The 908-nt window shown below is 51.0% G+C and overlaps 1 pseudogene; it reads right to left on the minus strand.

Moving 5' to 3' along the window:
- Positions 1-502, minus strand: part of LOC119343802 — a 1,869-nt pseudogene extending 1,367 nt beyond the window's left edge.
- Between the last annotated feature and the right edge of the window lie 406 nt (positions 503-908).

Consider the following 908-nt stretch of genomic DNA (forward strand, 5'->3'; position numbering starts at 1 on the left):
GCACCCATGGATGCCGCGTCTGCGACATAATGGAGAAGGCTGCCCACCTGGTCTGGCCTGATACCGTCCATACGCCTCACCTGCTTGGAGCTGAGGAGCTCCATGGTGCAGACCTTTCGCATCTGGCGCCATGGGTCACCGTAGGGGGCGAAGACGATGCCCCTCCCGCCGCAGCCGAAGATGTCCAGCGTCGCGCTGCGAGGCCGGCCAGCAAAGGCAAGGTCGTTGGTCTTCATCACCAGCGCCGCCGCCTCGGCGCTGGAGACTATCACCGTTGGGACCTCGCCGAGCATAAGGTGCATCAGCGGCCATGCCGGCGAGACATCTCCATCATCTTGCGGTGCGGGAGCACGCTGGCGACGTGGTGGAGGCTTCCGATGAAGGGAACAGTCCATGGCCCAGGAGGCAGCTGTGGCTTTCTCTTGCCCCCAGAGAGCTTGCGAAACCAGAGGGCCACAAGCGTGCATAGAGCTATGAAACACAAACTTAACCAGCCCTCCATGGCAGGCTACAAGCTGTTCGCAAGTGCAGCTTGGAGTGAGACCCGGTATATTTATGTGACCACCTACAAGTTCTGTTAAAACTCTGGACCTGCTGACTCATGAACTTCCTAGTGTATGCAACTATATACAAGTCGAGATTTATTGGTGTACAAAACTAAATTGGTGGCGGCTAGATTGTTGATGACAAAATTTAGAGATAGTATGACAAAATTTAAATTATTGGCGGCTAGATTGCTGATGACAAAAATAGTGTACAGTACTAGACCTCTTTCTTCGCTCTAAATTAGATAAATTCCTAGGTTTGCTATCAGGCATAATTTACTATCATCATCAAATGTACTTTGGTCGTGTTGTATGTATTAGCTCATGAATTTTTCTACAGAGAAATTTAACAAGGGAAAACAC

This window comes from Triticum dicoccoides, unplaced genomic scaffold (genome assembly GCF_002162155.2).
Source record: "Triticum dicoccoides isolate Atlit2015 ecotype Zavitan unplaced genomic scaffold, WEW_v2.0 scaffold141194, whole genome shotgun sequence".
NCBI classification, from domain to species: domain Eukaryota; kingdom Viridiplantae; phylum Streptophyta; class Magnoliopsida; order Poales; family Poaceae; genus Triticum; species Triticum dicoccoides.